The sequence below is a fragment of the Schistocerca cancellata genome, chromosome 8 (assembly GCF_023864275.1).
Source record: "Schistocerca cancellata isolate TAMUIC-IGC-003103 chromosome 8, iqSchCanc2.1, whole genome shotgun sequence".
NCBI classification, from domain to species: domain Eukaryota; kingdom Metazoa; phylum Arthropoda; class Insecta; order Orthoptera; family Acrididae; genus Schistocerca; species Schistocerca cancellata.
The window spans coordinates 393,495,840-393,517,712 of record NC_064633.1 but is presented as its reverse complement, the minus strand read 5'-3'; positions in this window follow the sequence as shown (position 1 = coordinate 393,517,712).

Here is a 21,873-nt window from a genome sequence, read left to right as displayed (position 1 = left end):
AAAGTAATAATCGAATAGACACAAGTGCCTAAACTTTGAAGTGCAGGAGAAGTACTAAGGTGTGTTGAAAAGTAATGCCTCCGAATTTTTAAGCAGAAAACTGTTAAATATAAAGGAAATGTTATCAACATTCCATGTCTTTATTCTTCATGTCTACACATTTATTTCTCAACATAGTCAGCTTGACAATGAACACATTTCCCCCAATGAGAGACCACTTTTTTGATACCGTCTCTCTAGAATGTTTGACATTGTTGGTTGAGCCACAAGCTCACATCTACTTGCACCTTTCATCACTATCAAAATAAAGTCCTCGAATATGTTCTTCAATTTTTAGAAACAAATCGAAAATCGGACAGGGCCAAGTCGGGACTGACTGGAGGGTGGCTGATGAAAGTGAACCTTAAGCGTAAAGCATTGTCATGCTGAAGGTGGGGGGGAGGGGGTGTTCCTTGAGTGGAAAAACTCTTCGAATTCGAAACTTGGTTACGGCACGCTGTTTCTCACGCACCTACGCTACGGACCACTATGTTTCACGCTACAACCGGAGCCCTCTAGCAGTAGAGTGCTGCAGATATGTAGACACGAAGAATAAAAATGTAGAATGTTAAAATCGTTTGTCTTACTTAAACACCTTTAGCAGTTTACAAATTAAAAATTTGGAGGCATTACTTTACAGGAAGCCCTCGTGAAAGAAACTGCAAAACAAGTGTAACGGAATAGGAATCAACAAAATTTGTGGCACTCAACTTGTAAATGGGCTTCTGGCCCGACTGCAGTTGAAGTTCAGTATTTCATTCGCTGCGGTGACAGGAGGGGGACGGTGGCAAGCTCTTGGTCCCAGCCACCGTTAACTCCTTTGGAAGGTCCCCGGTACTCAATCTGATGGCAGTTGACTGGAACTGAATCATTCTGGAGGGACTGGAATGAAGAAAACTCTTTTCTGGAGGCATTTGTCTGACGTGTAGCCTTATACGGAAGTGAAAATACGACAAGCGGTTCAAAATATATGAGAATAGAAGCTTCTGAAACGAGGTGCTCCTAAAGCATGCTGAACACTGCATGGATAGGTCGAGTGTCTAACGAAGAAGTACTGAACGGCATTACGTGAAAAAGAAACTCGTGGCACAAGCTGACGAAAAGAAGGGTCCAGTTGATAGGACTCATCCTGAGGCATCAAGGAAGCGTAAACTTTGAAATGGACGGCTGTGTGAGGGTTAAATTTGCAGAAGACGACCAAGACTCAAGTAGAGAGTGTTTAGAAATTAGTCATTCAGAAGTAATCAATAGTTGTGAAAAGGGTAAATAACTTACAGAAATGTTTGATACAGCACTAAGTGCAGTACATCTTCAAGTTTTATTCCCGCCTAACTCTGTTGGTTTCCAACATTCCTGTTAGGCGGTATGCATGAATGAAGTCGTATAGCGGTGCAGAGCTTGCGCATTTTTGTGTATGGTTTCATGAATCCAAATCCGCTACTACGGTTCGAAGGGATTTCAGGACTAACTGTCGCAAGTCACCACCTCAAAAACAAACTCGTATCAACTCATACAACTGTTTCACCGAAAGTTGCTATGTATCACATAAGATTCCAGTTCAGTGTCGACCAGCAGTCTCTGATGCAGCAATTGAACAAGTTCGTCAGTCTTACAAAACGTAACCACATTGAACATTTGTAAATAAAACTTGAAGGTATACCGCATTCAGCGCTGTATCAAACATTTCTGTAAGTTACTTACCTTTCTTCACCACTGAAGGTTACTTTTATTTAACTAATTTATGAACATCCTGTAGAATAAGGAGGTTCAAAGGGATGCCGGTTGCAGTGATTACGCAGAGGTGAAGAGGTTCGTACAGGGAGATAGACGTGGAGAACTCACCAGTCTTAAAATGAAGAACATTACAACACTATGGACGTTGACACATTTCATGAAATGTATTGGCCGCTGCGAATATGGACAACCATCAGCTGTAAAATGGAATGGCGACGTTGAAAATTTGTGTGGGTCGGGACTCGTATCCGGATTATCCGAGATTTAAAGTTCTATGTGTCGTTAACTGTGTTTTTATAACCTGCGCTCGTAAATCCATCATGTATATTCCCGTATAGGGGGACATTTTAATTGAAAGTTGTAGCCTCCCCCTCCCTAATAGACCTACTGGATTGCGATATAATTGACCGTGATCGCGTAAACCTAATGAAATTTTACAATGAGTAGGGTTCTCGTTACCGAAGGGAAATAATACCAATTAGTAGGAGGAAAGTGTACAACAGACCCTTCTGAAGGAAGCATCTACTCTAAACCTAATCTAAATACTGATGATGATTTTGAAATGGGTGGAATATAGTGCAATCACTCATGAACCACCTGGGGGAAAAAGTAACAAGTAATATTTAATTCAAAAAATACTGACAATACAAAAAATACTGATTTGCTAAAAAGGGATTAATGAAACGGTCGCCAACCCACTAGGGCAATGAATGTCCAGAATCTTAAGAAAAGTAATGGCAAAGAAATTTGAGCAAATAATCACAAGCGTGGCAACAGAAGATTTTCACGTGTTTCCATAACACAACAATCCACGAGAAAATAAATGAATGAGAAAGCAATGATTTTGCACTTACTTGTAATGAAATACTAAATTTCGAAAGTAAAGTTAAATGAAGTTATTGGCTAAATAAATGACTGGCTTAACTCAAACTTCGTTATGTAAAAAATGACTTTCGATAACCTCAGTGTAACGAAATGTAAAATTTAGAAAAAGGCAAGCAATTTGGTTTCGATTATTGAAAGACTGAACTGAATTTACTTAAAGCAAATGGGAAACTGGCTTTACTTTTAGTATAACAACAATAAGAGACATACCAAGCCAGCAGAAGTAACTCGCTAAGTTAAATGCAGAATAAATGAAATTGAGCACTCTTCACTTGTGCTGTATCTCTAGTTATTAGTTTTGCTAGTGAAATTTTACGTTACTTTAAGTGAATGAAGTTAATCTCAAAACTGCAAATTAGTTAAGCCTCTGTTACGCAGTACGCGAAAGAACAGTTACTGGGGCAGGAAATTTGGACTGAAACTGATCGTTAGTGAAAAAACAAAACTGGTAGTACATACTTTATCAGTTTTCATGTTCTTACAACACCCGTTGATTGGATGGAAAGGAAAGGGACACTGCCAGGTGATAATGTCTGAGGACAATGACAACAGAGATGGTCTACGAGTTTTAACTATTGCACGTTATTATTCAGGTTAGCCATACTTTGTGAAAGAAGTGCCACTGGATAATGCCTCTACAAGGTTACTTATATCCTGTCACTTCACGCTCTTATGATGCTGTAGCTGTGCGAACCACGAAGAATGCAGCGGACGACAATGCTGAGCTGCTGCTGTTGCTACTGCTGCTGGTTGAGAACACCGAGTAGTCTCCAGAGCCACTGATAATTATGGGACAGGCAATAGTTAGAACTGCAGCTTCTGTCGCCTGTACACTCCTACCGTGCTCTCAATGTTCACGTGTTAATGAATTTGGTGGGCATACACTGGAACGATGATAACTGTACACCCTGTCTGCGGGAGCACCCAACAAACACTTCCGCACTTCCATCACTCAAGCTGTTCTGCTTCTTCTCTGCCCACAGTACGATAGAGACTCTCCATAAGCAAATATAAACAGCGACACAGCTACTGACAATTTGTCGTTGCTATCGATACATTAAAATGTTTCCTTGGCTATTATCCAGCAATTTACAATATTTAAATTATAATTGCAATGAATGATATAAAGTCAGAAATACACTATTACATTCATTTCGTATAAACTATAATTACTGTAATAAAGCTTCCACACTCAGAATCAGAAGTACAGTACAAGTTATCAACGGATATTAAACAGCGAAAAATTTTGGATGGTGTAAAACGTATTTTATCTGCATTTTCGGTGTTCCAAAGTCGCTTGTCCGATATCGGCGGATAAATACGATATTGCAGGGTCTGTGTTTTTCAGAATTTTGGTGGAATATTCCTTCGGATGTGCATGTATTTAATGTTACACTTTCTACTTAGTGCAAAGAAATCGATGTTACAAACACTCGCTACTTTGGATTTGTCCGTGCTTAAGTATGCTCGTAGATTAACTAACGCCCACATCTTATTTTAAAGCCAGTAAAAAGGAGTATATGTGATCTTGAATATTCTGTTATTTTCAGAGTTTATTTTAACATCGAAGGGTGTTTGTATTGGGGTCTTCGTAACATTGACTTCTCTGTATTAATATAAAAACTATAATTTCAAATGCATGCATGCCTGAAGGAACATTTCATTGTACTTCTGAACAACAGGTCATCAGTCCCCTAGAACTTAGAACTACTTAAACCTAACTAACCTAAGGACATCACACACATCCATGCCCGAGGCAGGATTCGAACCTGCGACCGTAGCGGTCGCGCGGTTCCAGACTGTAGCGCCCCTTGCCGTACTCTGTGTATTATTATCCCCATATGCGGCGAAAGTGTTTCTGACTTCCTCCGCTGTTGTCACCCCTCTACTAAATTCTAACAGAAGAATATGTCGGAAATGTCCCGATTTCTCCTTTCTCCACTTGGCACACCATTTTCTAACGTCCATTGCTTCACTCACTGCCTCCACATGGCAAAAGGTGTTTTTTTTTTTTTTTTTTTTTTTTGTCAGTCTTCTGGTTTGATGCGCCCCGCCACGAAATCCTCTCGTGAGACCACGTCTTCATCTCAGTGTATCACTTGCAACCTACGTCCGCAATTATTTACTCGACATAGTCCAAACTCTTTCTTCCTCTGCAAATTGGAAATTTGTGGTAAGAACTTTGGGACCAAACTGCTGAGGTCATCGGTTCCTAGGCTTACTCACTAATTAATCTAACTTACGCTAAGGACAACACACACACTCATGCCCGAGGGAGAACTCGAACCTCCGACGGGGGTAGCCGCGCGAACTGCGACAGGACGCCCAAAGACGGAGCGGCTACCCCGCGCGGCTACCCCGCGTGGCTGTCTTCCTCTATATCTTTTGCTCTCTGCAGTTACCTTTAGTACCATGCAAGTCATCCCAAGATGTGTTAGCAGATGTCCTATCATCCTGTCTCTTCGTCTTGTCAGTTTTTTCCACATATTTCTTTCTTCTGCCACTCTGCGCAGAATCATCTCATTCCCTACATTATCAGTGACCCTAATTTCCAACATTTGTCTGTAGCACCGCATCTCAAATGCTTCGATTCTCCTCTGTTTCGGTTTTCCCACAGTCGATGTTTCACTACCATAATATGCTGTGCACCAAAACTACATTCTCAGAAATTTCTTCCTTAAATGTTTATGTTTGATAAAATTGTAGACTTCTCTTGGACAGGAATGCCCTTTTCGCCAGTGCTAATTTATTTTTGATGCCTTCCTTGCTCCTCCGTCATTGGTTATTTTGCTGCCTCGGTAGTAGAATTCCTTAACTTCACCTACTTCATGACCATCAATCCTGATGTTGTTTCTCGCTGTTCTCATTTCTGCTACTTCTCACTACTTTCTTCTTTCTTCGATTTGCTCTCAATCCATAATCTGTGCTCATTAATCCGTCCATTCCATTCAGTAGATCATGTAATTCTTCTCCACAATTACTCAGAACAGCAACGTGATCAGCGAGTCATATCATTGATATCTTCTCACCTTGAATTTTAATTCCACTACTGAACCTATCTTTAATTTCCATCATTGCTTCTTCGATATACAGATTGAACAGTAGGGGCCAAAGACTACATCCCTGTTTTACACCCTTCTTAATCCGAGCACTTCGTTCTTGGTGGTTCACTCTCATTATTCCCTCTTGACTTTTGTACATATTGCATATTACCCGTCTCTCACTATAGCTTCCCCTACTTTTCTCAGACTTTCTAACAACTTGCACCATTTTACATTGTGGAACGCTTTTTATAGCTCATCAAATCCTATGAACGTGTCTTGATTTTTCTTTAGTCTTGCTTGCATTATCAGCCGCAACGTCAAATGTGCCTTTAACCTTCCTAAAGCCAAACTGATCGTCATCTAACACATCCCCAATTTTCTTTTCTATTCTTCTGTGTATTATTCTTGTCAGCAAGTTGGATGCATGAGCTGTTAAGCTGACTATGTGAAATTCTCGTACTTGTCGGTTCTTGCAGTCTTCGGAATTGTGTGGACGATATTTTTTAGAAAATCAGGCGGTATGTCGCCAGACTCACACATTCTTCACACCAACGTGAATACTTGTCTTTTTGCCACTTCCCCCAGGAATTTTAGAAATTCTGATGAAATGTTATCAATCCCTTCTGCCTTACATGTTCTTAAGTCCTCCAAAGCACTCCTAAATTCTGATTCTAATACTGGATCACCTATCTCTTATATATCGACTCTTGTTTCTTCTTATATCACATCAGACAAATCTTCCCTACTAGAGGCCTTCAATGTACTCTTTCCACCTATCCTTTCTCTGCTCTGCGTGAAATTCCAGTTGCACTCGTAATGTTATCACCCTTTCTTTTAATTTCACTGTAGATTATTTTGCTTTCCTATATGTTGAGTCAGTCCTTCCAACAACCATTTCTTTTTCTATTTATTCACATTTTTTCATGTAGCCTGTTAGTCTTAGTTTATCCTGCACTTCCTATTTACTTCATTCTTCAGCGACTTGCGTTTCTGTGTTCTTGAATTTTCGTGAACATTTCTGTACTTCCTCCTTTCATCGATCAACTATTGTATTTCGTCTGTTGCTTCTTCGCAGTTATCTTCTTTGTACCTATGTTTTTCTTTCCAACTTGTGTGATTATCCTTCTTAGAGATGTCCATTCCTCTTCAACTGTACTGCCTAAAAGTCTCTTGAACTTCAGCCTACTCTTCATCATTACTACATTTTGATCTGAGTTTCTATCTGCTCCTGGGTACGCCTTGCAATCCAGTATCTGATTTCGGAATCTCTGTCTGACCAGGATGTAATCTAACTGAAATATTCCCCGGTCTGTTCCAAGTGTATCTCCTCCACTTGTGATTCTTGAACGGAATATTCGATACTACCTGCTGAAATTTATTACAGAACTTAGTCTTTCTCCTCTCTCATTTCTTGTCCAAAGCCCATATACCCGTGTAAGTATTTCTTCTACACCTTCCCCTACAACTATATTCCGGTCCCCATGAGTATTATATTTTCATATCCTTGTACATATTATATTATCCTTTCAATATCCTTATGTACTTTCCCTGTATCTTCATCTTCAGCTTGGATATCTGCTTGTATGACTCAACTATCATTGTTGGCGTTGGTTTGCTGTCGATTCTGATAAAAATAGTCCTATCAATTAACTGTTCACAGTAACACACTTTCTGCCCTACTTTCCTATTCATAACTAATCATACTCTCGCTATATCATTTTTGCTGCTGTTGGTATTACCCTATACTCATTGGCGTTATCCTATGCTCATCTGACCAGTAATCTTTCTTTTCTTTCCATTTCAACTCACTGACCTCTAAATGTAGATCGAGCCTTTGCATTTCCGTTTTCAGTTTTTCTAGCTTCCCTACCATATTCCAGCTTCTGAAATTCCATCCCCTGACTCGTAGAAGGTTATCCTCTCTTTGGTAATTCAATTTTTTTCTCTTGGTCACCTCCCCTTTGGCAGTCCCCTCCCTGAAGTCCGAATGGAGAACTATTCCGGAATAGGCGTATTGAAGAAGCAACAGTGAAATGCACATAAAAAATGTCATATCCTCTCTTCTATCTTCCTAAATTTCTATCTTCTATTACACTTTCATCTCTTAATTACTGTTAAGTGTATAAGTATTTGAAGCTGCAATATTATTAATTCTTATCAGAAATAAGAAAAATCAAATAAGTTTCACGTTCTCCACATGTACTACTTCATATTGTGAAAATAAAACATGTCTTAGTAACTAGGTGGCAGGTCATTTGTGAATGGTGACAAATAAAATTAAAAAAATAAAAGCAAATAAAAAACGACTATCAATAAATAAACCCATAGCAACCGGAATACCAATATGTAAAAATAAAACTTCACAAACTTACGTACCACCCTAATACATTCAGTTTTAAAAATATGGAAGATAAAAAAATGTGTTGAATATGTGAGGTAACAATACTTGTGTTGTTTTTGTGAAGGTCATCAGCAAAAACTGGCTTGATGCTCTCTATATTGTGCAAGACTGTACATCTACCTATAACTACCACAGGTTATCTCTATTTGTGTTCATACCTTGGTCTCCTGCAATATTATATTGGAAATCTAACGGCTGATTTTCGTATTGAATTTCGTATACCATGTCACAAGAGTCTGGACCCGAATCAGCTGTTCTGTAATCCTTGTGAGTGATTCATCACTGAAACTAATCTGATGAATCAATTCGTCATATGCATTATTGGTATTATCTTCAATCTCGACGTACTACACACAGTGTTGGCAATAAGCAAACACGCCCTGATCATGACTTATGGGCGCTGTTCGACTGTGCTATTTACACAACTGCGTGTATTTGGAGGTTGCATTCAACTGCTTGTCAGAATGGTCTCTATTTACATTTCATGCGTCCTGCCATTTCGATTCAGTAAGAGCACTTGGAAGGAAACCACATTCACGGTATGCTGAAGTTGGTCTATGGAAACAGTAGTTGGTATTGTCCTACAGCGGTGCTCGCATTTTCTGTTACAGTTTGTGCGTGCGTGCGTGCGTGTGTGTGTGTGTGTGTTTGTATGAGAGAGGGAGGGAGGGAGGGAGAGAGAGAGAGAGAGAGAGAGAGAAGTATACGATGTCCGTACACTCGCCGCATGTTAACTCTTGTAGCACACAGTGGAAGCTACGAAGCTAAATCTCTCCAATGCCAGTACGACAAACACGCCATCAGAAGGAGCAAACGGCGGGCATGCTGCTGAACAGGTATCGTGTGTATTCAAGATGTTAATTTGCAGAAATTAAGAGTTTCAAACAGTTGTTTCTCGAATAACGTTAGATACCGAAAATTTACCTGTTTACCTTCGATAGTACTACATATTAATAAAAGTTGGCATAGTCTTTTACTGTCCTTACCGTAGAACAAGGAATCCTTTGAATTTCCAATCTATGATTTTTCTTAAATTACGCGCACCTCCTTGTCTCTGCGTACCTATGTAATGAAGTCACTATTAGTCTTCAGTGACACAACAAGTTACCCTCTACAATATGTCTCTTTTGTTACTTATCCATATAGCTAGTTCTGAAAGCCTTAGAATATTTCCAGTACGTTACCTCTACTACAGCTTAGATTTTCCAATAGACGTTTTCCATTTCCCGTCCACCTTTCAAACAATACCTTTCCACTTTTCATATTCTTTAGCAGCACCATATTTAACACACTCCTTCAATATTTTGGAAACACCAAGCTGCTGACGTAACTGCTCATTCAGCCTGAGTTCCGTAATTAACAAAATTAACTTAATTATTTCACAGTTTATTTCGGTTTTACCACAATGTCCTTCTCCGGTGTTTTATAATCTCACTTTCTAGATTAATTTCATTGTTTATTACCCAATATTTCATCATTTAATATCTAATTGGTTGTTATTCTCTTTAATCTTACCCTTCACTCACTATTTCTTACGTTTCATTACTGTGTAAAGCGGTTTCTCCCATTCATTTGCATCTAATAGTTTCTTAAAGTCTATTTTATTTCCAGTCAGATGCTGATCATCATCAGTGACCCTATTGCTGATTCCTGGTCCGAATTTCATCAGTTCCTTGAATTGCCTCTTCAACAGACATACGAAACACCGAGAGGCAGCCATCTATACGTGAGATTCTCTTACTTGTAGTTCTGATTTTATCATTTGCATTGTGTTACTTTTTAGATGCTATGAGTAAATTTTGAGTGTCTATATTTATTCCAGTACAAATCCTCTTTGAAGATCGATAAGTACGCCGGGAAGCGCATTTCAGCCTTTGTTGCTACAGGATTATACTACAAGCCCTACGGCAACAGATTCGGGAATAAATGCTGCGATAAGTTTTGAAACAGCTTTGATGTCTCACCGCCTATCTTTTCATCGCTTCACATCTGCCTCTATGTAGTTTTCCTCATGAACTGTTCTCACCTCTGTCTACACCCATCAGAGTTCCCATATGCATGTCTACTTCAAGAGCCAAATTAACTACTGCTGTTTTAGGTGGTTTGCTATTAGTCTGCTCGTGTTACCTGTAAGTTTCTCCATTAATGTCTTCCATGACCTAGTGCTACTATCTCGTTTCTTCGGCTGTCACCATCACCGAGAAATGTACTTCCTCCGCTACAACCCTGACCTTCCCAATCGAATCACTGCATGCATCCAGGGCAAAGGGCGTGCAACTTCATACTGATAAGTGGACTCATACTACCAAATTTCTTTGTAGTCACTGAAATAACGGCATGCAACTTCTCAAACCGTAAATTCTCTCCCCGCCCCCCATTCCGGGTGTAACTTTTTTTTAAGAGGCGTTGTAGCACTAACGCCATTTTAGAGCGTTGACTGTCTGCAACGAAAGACAAGACACACTGGTTCGTAAATTGTCACATTTCAATGCAAGTCCATCCAAGAAAGATTATAATGGAATTAAATGTGACGACCAGTTTCACTTTTTAAAGAAGTTCCCATGGACGACAAATGGCGCTCAAAAATTCTATTGGCATCCGGTAGAAGTTACACTACATTAAAAATAAGAAAGCAAAGGAAACTGGCTCTTGGTATTTTACTCTTTTAGAGAAGTGGAGGAGCTTTTAAGATGTAATGCCATAGAGGAATGCTGAAGATAGGACGGGTAGATGAGGTAACTAATGAACAGGTACTGACTCGAACAGGTCACACTGGCTTGGAGAACCGCATCAAACCCGTCTTATGACTGAAGGGCACTGCAAGAATATTCCGTGTATTCTGGGTAATTTAAACGCCAGCTGCAAGCATTCTTCCTCAGGTTACTTCCATAAACAGTTAATATCTGCTGTACATAGACAGTTAATGAAATTATATATATCACTACCGCTAACAAATTACTATTTTCCATCACTGTAAACATTTCTGCTCTTCGTTATTGCCATATGTCTTTACAGTACGAGAAACAACTGAAATGCTTTGGGTTTAATCAGAGCTACTGGCCGACAGTGAGGAGACTAAGGACTTCACGTTAGTATCTCTCCTCTCTCCTCCGTGTCAATCAAATACTGGTTACAAAGATTCTCTCCATCTTTGGGATTTGAAATCGTTGTTTATGTTCGTTGTTATCTGATACTGTCAGTACGAGACCTACCTCTCAAATCGAGAAATATAATCTTCTTACAAGGCAAGTTTTATTTGCCCAAATCGCAATAAATACATATATAGACAACTAGTTTTGGCAATTTAAATTGCCGTGTTCAGAGCCGCCCGCCTAATCGTCAGCATTCTTCTGTAGCATTAGATCTCAAATCTCCTTCACTTGCCTAAAAGGATAAAGTACTAAGAGACAGTTTCATTATTTTTTTTAATACCGTCTAACTTCTACAAAATGCCGATAGAACTCTTATGCTTCATTTGTGCTCAGGTGTACTTCACTAAAAAGTGAAACAGATCATCTACAATCTACTTACATCAACTTTAATGCCACTCACTGTAGTGCGCTTTTATCTACTAATAAACTCGTTGAAATGAGCAGTCAGCTGTCAACGCAGACACAACAAGCAATACCCTGTGAACCAAAGGTATTTTATCAAAAAACTTTGCGTTTGCCACAAATATGATTTTACTATATGATATATGACGGGACACTGGAACGTCTTCTACAGCGAGTTGCTCCGAAATGTAATTATGACCAGATGACAGTATAAGGAGAGAGCCCATTGAAAAGGTGAGAGAATCTGATTTCAGTCGTAAAATGCGACCGAGAGCGACTGCGTGGTGGTTAAGGTCGACGAATGTATGTTTTGACCACTGAGATGGGTCTGGCTGAAGTGCTTGTGAAGGAAGGAGGGAGGGGGGGGGGGCAGTTGACACTTCTGCATCTACACAGATACTCCGCAAGTCACCGTACGGTGTGTGGCGGAGGGTACCCAGTACTGTTAGTCATTTCCTTTCCTGTTCCACTCGCAAATAGAGCGAGGGTAAAACCGCCATCTATATGCCTCCGTATGAACCCTAATTTCTCTGTCTTATCTTCGCGGTCCTTTCGCGCAATATATGTTGGCGGTAATAGAATCGTGTGGCAGTCAGCAGATGGTGGTGTGTCTGCAACGTGAAAAACCCGCAATATATGTTGGCGGTACAAGAATCGTGTGGCAGTCAGCAGATGGTGGTGTGTCTGCAAAGTGAAAAACCCGAGGAGAGAGACGCACTGTCTACAATGGGAAAAACTCGGACGGTTGAAGGGGACAATAGAGATCTCGCCGCCAACGGTGAAAAATAACGGTGTGATAAATAAACTTGTTCATAACTTAATAATTATTGATCCACATGTCTCACTGAGGAGCTATTAGTATCACATCAAGCAGAAAAAAGAGAAGATTACGCGAGTGAAGACGCGCTTTCGAGATCTGCATTAGTTTGTATGTTATTGTAAGTTAAATAATATATATATATATATATTCTGAACCATAAAAGCAAATATCTCGGCGACGCATTGGATACATCTTGTAACACTAAGGATAGTCACAGAAAATTTTATTTATAAGGAAACCATGCTAAATAGACGAAAACGAACGGCAGCATGAGATTTCTCGGAAAATTTCCATACAGTTTATGGATAATAGGTATGTAAACTGTTTAAATTATGAAATTCAGCAAATGTCTTACTAAGTTGTTGTTCTGACTTCAGCGGTCGCACACCGAGGGTTTATAAGGGCGGCGGCTATTTTTAAACGATGGAGTTCGGTATAGACTTGTCTTGGGGGCAGTCTCTGCAAGTCGCCGTGTTTTGCGAACAGCAACATAGCCTCTGACAGTGAGCGCTGAATTACTCTAAGTCTCCAAAATCTGTACTTAGAGAATTTTATGGTTGGTCGTTTGCAGGAACTTGTGACTTTTTGAGGTTTGCGTGTGTGGAATTATTCTGTGCCCAATCTGAACTTAGAAATTACGTGGTCTGTAGATTGCAAGGAGGACAAGTTTGTGGGGATTTCACCAATTTTAGCCTCTTGCACCCAGCTACGGGTTGGACGTAGAGTAATTTTAGCGGGAAGCCAGTGCGGAAATAGTAGTTAAACAGATGGTGTGAAACTTCAAGGACTTTCTTCGACAAAGCTCATGCGATTTATCGTGAATTATGTGACTGACTCCACTGATATATAAACCCTGTAACGGACCATGAGTTTTGATGGATAATATGTGAATTTTTTTTTGTGTTTTATCGTTTTTTGTGTTTTAACTTCAGTTACAAAAAAAACTTAAACCAACTATGAATACATACTTAATGTCTAGTGTAGCAATTTCTGCCTGTGTTTACGTAAAAAGGTATTTTGGATACATTGTGATAGTTGCTACTTGGCGCCCCTAGACATAAAACGCAGCTATATTATCAATTCCAACCATATCCTACGGAGTGCTTTGTTGTACGTGGGTGATATATTTGTGCATTGGCACGTGGGGGCTCTTTTCTTATAGACGAAAGATGAGCTAAGTGATTCTAATGTTGGCAAGTTTTACAAAACATTTAATCGTCATCCACCATAGCGTTAGCAAAAGTCTGTGGTACAGTCGCAACAGTACACTACACTAAGTGTTACAACCGCTGATGTATGCAGATTATCTGAAGATGCTAATATAAATTGTCAAAACTAATTGTCTATATATGTATTTCTTGCGATCTGGGCAAATAAAACTTCTCTAGCAAGAATATTACAATTTTTGGTTTATGTTCAGCTTGGTACGCGCGCGGATTGCCGTGCGTGTTGAAGTGTCTCTTCGGGGACTGGTATGTGCGGCGGCCACGGATGGCATGAATAACACTGCACACAGACAACTAGGTACACATATTTCGTCATGGGTGTAACGAGGTAGCGACAGGAGGGCATCCTACCACCCTTTAAAGAAACCATGCTGCATCCATGAAAAGCCGTTACGATGCGCGACAAGGGAATAAACAAAAGAAGAAAAAGACTGATTTAAGTTCAGTTTGGTGAAATCATAGCTTTATGAAATTGTCTGATAATGTTTAAACGCACAGTATATTTGAGAACTGAATCATTTTCGTAGTAATGGACCGGCGCAAAAAAATTATATAAATGTAAGTAGTTATAAATTGAAAAACATAGTGGGTGCGTCTTTTTCATGAAGTCTTTAGTTGGAAACGGTCCTGCAATTAGTTGTGTTGATAATGTTGTGAAGAAAATACTAAAATACCAAACCACCATAATTATTTTAGATTTTTTAACAAGCTGAAGACAATGTTTTATGGAAGTATGGCGCAAGTTTAGGAGCTGGCGACTGCCGGCGCTTGAATTCTCCACCTCCCTCCAGCTTAGCACATTGCTCCGCAGATGACAAAGGGACTGCCAGTAAATACGTATCAGAACTCATCCGGCTGGACAAAAGGGTTGGCAGAAGCCTCTGCCGAAAGTTGTGCTTTCAGTGAGCTCATTAATTCCGCTTTGCTCGCGTCTAAAACTGGGACGGAAGCGTTTCGCTTCCTTTCAAGTTCTCAGTCAGACTTATTCTGTTTGTCACTATCTGAAACCGTGCTACTTGCAAACGAGCAAACTCCTATTACTTGCGCCAAGAAATCCATGAAACAGCTCAGAATGGAAGTGTAATAAGGTACACAAAAATGTTTGGAAAGTAGCACACACTCTCCATTCAGCTTCATTTGCAGGTGTTCATTTTAAGGGGTTTCATGACTGAATCGTTGTTCCTCACGCGGATGCTGATCGCTGTGAGATGCGGAAACTATGGAAGAAAGGGTAAGTGTGGTGAAGTTTGGGGTCCCGCGAGGTTTTGTACTAGACACCGTATTATCAACAATCTGGGGTTATGGTCCTGCACGAACGATGTTTCTATGATGCTGGGCGGGGAGGCTGATCTTGATATAGACTACACGACTTTGTTTAAAAGCAATTTGAATTCTGTTTTTAGTGTTCTAAAACCCCACAATTATATGGACGCCTTAACAGATGGCTACAAAGTCTGGAAAATGTGGCGGTTACATTGACCTCGGTGGTGACACCTCCCCCAACGGTATTAATGGTTTAGATCGTGTGGGAAAATGTTAAAAATATCAATGTAAATTAACAGAGCTCGCAGTTCAAGTAGTTTATTTCCTTTCCTTATTTTGGTCAATTTGTACAGTAAAGCTATTTTCTTCCCGCGATTCAATATCTCTTTACTAGCTACTCAATCTATCCAACATACCTATAAAATTCTTCTGTACCACCATATTCCAAAAGTTACGCTCTTCTTGAGTGTTCTGATCATTCACGTTTCACTTCCGTTTATTACTATGCTCCACACGAACACTTTCGGGTAATTAATCTCCACAAATTTGTTTCAGATGTTAATTTATTATTGTTTTTCAATAACGATTTTTTGCTATTGCTAGTCTATATTTTATACCCTCTTTTCTTCTGCCATCGCCAGTTATTTTGTGGCCTAAACAACAAAATTCTTTTGCTATATTTAGCATATCATTTCCCAACCTAATTCCTTCAGCGTCATCTGATTTAATTCGACTCCATTCCATGGCCTTCGTTATAATATTTTTGATATAACATTGTCTTATGTAAAGGCAAATATGGTATTTTATCTATCGCCATATCATTTAGAAAATTTAATATAGGCCTAAAACGCAGTTGAAACAAAAGCCAAGCAGCTGCCCTGCATGTCAGGCTATTATAAATTTTGTTTAGAAATTATCTCAGCACAAACAGAATTCAGACGGCCACATACTATATTATGTTGACGCCTTGGATATATCTTCAATTACTTTAATTCACTGTGGTTTCATTGAGAAACGAACTGCTGTTTACTTTTGTTGAGGTCCTGAGCTCTAAAATTCCATCATTTTGATTTTGCTTCCTTAATAGTAGTGTGGAAACGTAAGTTATAGTCAGTAACTTTGCATTACATGTTAGTTGCTGGTAATAGCTTTCAAATAAAGCGACAGCGAATTTCTTATAGAGAGCCCATTTCTAGACTGCTGTAGACATTTGTAAAAGCTCTCTGCACAGTGTTAAAGACAGAGACAAAAAGAGGCAGTGAATTCCTGATACTTCTCAGTCTGTTCAGCCAATATCTTCTGCAGCAATCCAACACAACTAACTAAAGCGACAGTGGTCTTTGGCAGTCATTCTACGACTTCTGAGGATTTATAAGCCATGATCTCTTCCTTCTTTTACAATATTCGCTCCAAAATTATTAAGCACCAGATTGCTTCAAGCGATTGCCACTGAAAATTAAGCGAAGATTCTAACTGAAAATTGGTCCTACATGTATTGCAGGTAAACAGCATTTGAGTTTCGTATTTATTTTTCACGAGTTTTGATGTGTTTTCTGAAAAATAGGGACCGTTTTCTTCTACTTTACTACAAGATTATTTCCTGCACGATTTTCTCGAGTTATATTCGTGGCGTTAATAACGTCGTTTCTATTCCTTCACCAAGAATCTACGTCCATCTTTACTTTTGGTGACAGAACCTCTGAAGGAAGTTTTTCTGATTGGACTCCTCGTTTGCTGTATAGTGAAGCACCATTCTAACCATCATGTGACTGAACCGGAGACTGCTCTTGAGCTAACGAGTCCTAAATTTACATACAGGTTGACGTTTAAATAAAACCGATTAACCGTAGGGACGGATTTCTGACTGGAAATGGAAGAAAAAAGGTCCTATGAGTATGTGTCCGCAAATGCATCGTTGCCACGGTAGATGGCGCTGACGAATCGCAGTTCTTCTGACCACGTGCACTGTGTTCCTTGCGTGTTGCAGGGTGAGTGAGTGGACGCAGCGTACTGTAAGCAGCAGAATGGTCTGGTATTCATGTCGGGAACAAGCCGAGATGGTTTTTGTGTACGGCCAAGCAGATAGAAGCGGCCTAGAGGCAGCACGGCTATGCGAAGAAAAGTACCCTCAGAGACACCAACCACATCACACAACATTTCAATCTGCTTTTTGGTATTTGTCTGATCAGGGGTCCTTTTAGACAGGCGAACGTGCAGGGAGGTGGCGGAGTGCAAGTTCACCTGATTTGAAGCCAGTGCTAGTGTTCATCTCAATATCCTTTAGAACCGGGTCCTCAAAACTGTGCGTCAAAATATCCTGTAGAACCCCTTCCTCCAAATCTGGTGTACGCACAGTCCACCGCCTCCCTGCATATTCGTCTGTCTGAAAGGACCTATCTAAATCTACATCTGCATCTACGTAGATACTCCGTAATCCATCATATAATGCGTGGCAGAGGGTACCCTGTACCCCTTCTAGTCATTTCCTTTCCTGTTCCACTCGCAAACAGAGCGAGGGAAGAACGACCAACCATATGCTTCCGTATGAGCCCTAATTTTTCGTATCCTGTCTTCGTGGTCCTTAAGCGTAATATATGTTGGTGGCAGTAGGATCGTTCTGCACTCAGCATCAAACGCCGGTTCTCTACATTTTTTCAACAGTGTTTCTCGAAAGGAACGTCGCCATCCCCCCAGGGATTTTTATTTGAGTTCCCGAAACATCTCCGTAAAAGTTACGTTTTGTTCGGATCTACCGGTAACAAATCTAGCAGCTCTCCTCTGAATTGCTTCGGTGTCTTCCTTAAATCCAGACTGGCACCGATCCAAAACATTCCAGCAATACCCAAGAATAGGTCGCACCAGCGATCTCCTTTACAGGTGAACCACTCTTTCCCAAAATTCTTCCAATAAAACGAAGTCGACATTCACCATCCCTATCACTGTTTTCACATGCTGGATCCATCTCATATCGCTTTCCAACGTCAGCACCAAATATTTAAACGACTAGAAGTGTCAAGCAGGACACTACCAATACGGTATCCGAAAATTTAAGGTTTGATCTTCCTTCTCATCCGTATTTTTCCACATTTAAGGTTAGCTGCCATTCATCACACCAATTGCGGATTTTGTCAGAGTCGTCTAGTATCTTCCAATAGCCACTAAGCTTCGACACCTTACCGTACACCAAGGCATCATCAGCAAAGAACTGCACACTGCTACCCACCCTGTACGCCAAATCATTTATGTATGTAGAGAACAACGGGAATTCCACCGTAAAATGCAGAGGAGAAAGCGGTGTACTGTATCTCCTGAGGTAGTCATGAACTAGAAGTGTGTAAATGCCATGTATCTATAATTATTGTATGAATAGCTGGCGAAGCATGCCAGCGAGTAAACAAATGCGTTATATAGCAATTCCATGGACATTCGAGATTCTGTTTCTGAACTCTCGATTCTTTTGTCGTCTTCTTCTGCTATTGAACTCGAAGAGAAAAGAACGGTTGTCTGAAGTTAATCTTTAAGCTGAAAACGAAGAAAAAAAATTGTTGTTCATAACGTAAAATTTTTGTACGGTAGACGTGGCCTTAACGGAATATTGACCATTGTTAGGGGCCATACTAGAAAATAATTTGTAATTTTCTTTCAGCTCAAATGGTTCAAATGGCTCTGAGCACTATGGGACTTAACATCTATGGTCATCAGTCCCCTATAACTTAGAACTACTTAAACCTAACTAACCTAAGGACAGCACACAACACCCAGTCATCACGAGGCAGAGAAAATCCCTGACCCCGCCGAGAAACGAACCCGGGAACCCGAGCGTGGGAAGCGAGAACGCTACCGCACGACCACGAGCTGCGGACTCTTTCAGCTCATCTTCGAGACATATCGGCGGTTAGGACACTAAACTTTCTTTCAGATTCTACGATCTATGTGGCCTCTACGAATAATTTAATATATTACACCTTCAGATTTTCTCAAGGTTGTGAGATAACATCACAGGCAGAAATGCCTGGTCACAGGATTCTAGTTCTAATATAAGATTTCATCTGCAAAAGATTACGCTTGTTATATTGGTATTCGAGACGAAACCACGATATGGAGTTACGGGTTTTATTACTTCAAATTGAGCTGGCATACGTAATATTATCTGGTGCTATAAGCACATGAGTTTTAACTGAGGAATATCTGTGATGATTCAAGACAGAGACAATTAATTATTTATAGTCTCGTAACCACCCTGAGTAGCGAGCTAGTTTGCTGATTGCTGAACCGTGACGGGCTAAATTAAATTACATTACACTGTTCATAGTATTATTAGAGTTATTTCTCTTTGGTTTTGACGTCACTTTATTAAATGTTATCAAAGCAGATATAATAAATTAAAATTTTTTATTAAATTACATTCCAGCGAACAGGTGGAAAAAGTACATTGAAGGCATCTACGATCGGGAGGATTTGTCTGATGTGACAGAAGAAGAAACAAGAGTCGATTTAGAAAGGATAGGGAAACCAGTATTAGAATCAGAATTTAAGAGAGCTTTGGAAGACTTACTATCGAATAAGACAGAAGAGGTAGATAACTTCCGAACAGAGTTCCTAAAATCTAAAATCATTGACAGAAGTCGCAACAGAACAACTATTCACATTGGTATGTAGAATGTATCAGTCTGGTGACATACTATTTGACTTTCGGAAAAATATCATCCACACAATTCCGAAGACCGAAAGAGCTGACAAGTGCGAGGATTAACTCGCACAACCAGCTTAAAAGCTCATGTATCCAAGTTGCTGACAAGAGTAACATACACAAGAATAGAAAATAAAATTGGGGATGTGTTAGAGGACGACCAGCTTGGCGTTAAATAAGGTAAAGGCACCAGAGAGGAAACTCTGAATTTGCGGTTGATACTGCAAGCAAGAGTAAAGAAAAATCAAGATACGTTCATAGGATTTGTTAACCTGGAAAAAGTGTTCCACAATGTAAAATGGTGTAAGATGTTCGAAATTCTGAGAAAAATAGGTGAAGTTACAGGGAGAGACGGGTAACATACTATATGTACAAGAGGCAAGAGGGATAATAAGAGTGGACAACCAAGAACGAAGTGTTCTGATTAGAAAGGGTGTAAGGCAGGGATGTAGTATTTCGCCCCTACTGTTCAAACAGTGCATCGAAGAAGCAATGATAGAAATAAAAGGGGGTTCTGGAGTGGAATTACAATTCAAGGTGAAAGGATATCAATGATACGATTCGCTGATGATATTGCTATCCTGAGTGTAAGTGAAGAAGAATTACATGCTGTGCCGGAATGAAATGAACGGTCTAATAAGTACAGAATATTGACTGAAAGTAAATCAAAGAAAGATGAAAGTATGAGAAGTAGCAGAAATGAGAACAGCGAGAAACTTAACATCAGGATTGATGGTCATGAAGCAGATGGAATTAAGAAATTCTGCCACCCAGGCAGCAAACTTATCAGTGATGTACGGAGCAAGGAGGACATGAAAAACAGACTAACCCTGGCAACATGGGCAATCCTGGCCAAGAGAAGACTACTAGTAGCAAACATAGTCATTAAATTGTGGAAGAAATTTCTGAGAATGTATGTCTGGAGCACAGCATTGTATGTTGTATTGTAGTGAAATATGAGCTGTGGGAAAACTGGAATAGAAGAGAATATAAGCATTTGAGATGTGGCGCTACAGACGAATGTTGAAAATTAGGTGGACTGATAAGGTAAGGAATGAGGAGGTTCTGCGCAGAATCGGAGAGGAAAGGAATATGTGGGAAACACTGGTAACGAGAAGGGACAGGATGCTAGGACATCTGTTAAGACATGAGGGAATGACTTCCATGATACTAGAGGGAGCAGTAGATGACAAAAACTGTAGAGGAAGACAGAGATTGGAATACATCCAGCAAATAATTGAGCACATAGGTTGCAAGATGAAGAGGTTAGCACAGGAGAGGAATTCGTCGTGGGCTTCATGGAACTAGTCAGAATACTGATGATCCCCCCCCCCCCCAAAAAAAAAGAAAGACAGAGAGAGAGAGAAACAGCGGTCCTACCACACTTCCCTGGGACACTCCTGGCGATGCCCTTGTCTTTGATCTACACTCGCCGTCGAGAACAACATACGGGATTCTATTATTTAAGAAGTCTTTGAGCTACTCACCCATCTTTGAACTTATTCTATACGATTGTACCTTCGTTAACATCCTGTAACGGAGCACGATGCTTTCCGGAAATACAAAAATTTGGAATCTGCTGTTTCCCTTCATCCATAATTCGCAAAATATCATGTCAGAAAAAGGAAGATGAGTTTCGCACGAGCGATTCCTTCTAAATCCATGCTGATTCCTGGACATAAGCTTCTCAATCTCGAGAAAATTTATTAAATTCGAACTGAGAATATGTTCAGGGATTCTATAGCTAACAGAAGTTGGGGATATTGTTCTGTAATTTTGCGGGTCCGTTCTTTTACCATGCGTATGTACTGGAGTCACTTGAATTTTTTTCCAGTAGCTTGGGACTTCGTGCTGGGCGAGAGATACACGATAAATGTAAGTCAGGTAAGGAGCCAATGCTGTAGAGTACGCTTTGTGTAATCGAACTGGTATTCCATCCGGACCTCGTGATTTATTTTCTTTCATATCTTTCAGTCGTTTCCCTACGCCTGGGATGCTTATTACTATGTAGTCCTTACGGGAGTCTGTCCGATGGTCAAATGACGGTATGTTTGTAGGATTCTCCTGTATGAACGATTTCTTGAACGTGCAATTTGAAACTTCGGCTATCGTTTTGCTATCTTCAATTGCGACACCAGACTGGTCAACAGGGGACTGAATCGAAGCCTTAGACCATCTTAGCGATCTTTACACAAGACCAGAATTTCCTTGGGTTCT